Raw genomic sequence first — 659 nt, forward strand, 5'->3', positions numbered from 1 at the left:
GTGCGCATGTGTGTGCGTGTGTGTGAGTGTGCATGTGTGTGCGCGTGAGTGATGTGTGTGTGTGTGCATGTGTGTTTATTTGAGCATGCTCTGCAGCATGGCAGTGGCGTAGGTGGGTCGGGCCTGTCTGCTTTCGATGGCGATTTTAAGGTACTGAATGCCTCCATAGTGTTCCCAGATCTCCTCAAACTGGCGGGACAGAATCTCAGCGCCCCGCTTCCGAGTCAAACCGGTCTCCTCCAGACTCAGCTCACACATCTCCATATCATCCTTACCTATCAACACAAAAACAGACGTATCACATATGTATTTATCTGGCTGAAAGACAGAGGTTTTCAATAATGTTCACTGCATTATACAGATACCGCTCCTAGGTGACTCATATATTGTCATGACAGTGTGAACAGCACAATGTTTTTTAATTCAGATTTGGGCTACTTTCATGTGTGTTCAGACCTGAATCTGATTTAGGACCAGTCATATCGGAATTCATGCAACTTTTACATCACTCAAGATCGACATTGGTCATAATTCTGTGCCGATCACTCCGTGAGTATGACAGACAGATGTGGATGCATTCAGTGGAGAGATAGTGAGGTGTTACAGCGGCAGCTCCACAAGCTAAACTTGACAAGGGGTCACTCTTTCTCCTCATCTTT

The sequence above is a fragment of the Sinocyclocheilus grahami genome, unplaced genomic scaffold, assembly GCF_001515645.1.
Source record: "Sinocyclocheilus grahami isolate Dianchi unplaced genomic scaffold, SAMN03320097.WGS_v1.1 scaffold819.1, whole genome shotgun sequence".
Taxonomy (NCBI): domain Eukaryota; kingdom Metazoa; phylum Chordata; class Actinopteri; order Cypriniformes; family Cyprinidae; genus Sinocyclocheilus; species Sinocyclocheilus grahami.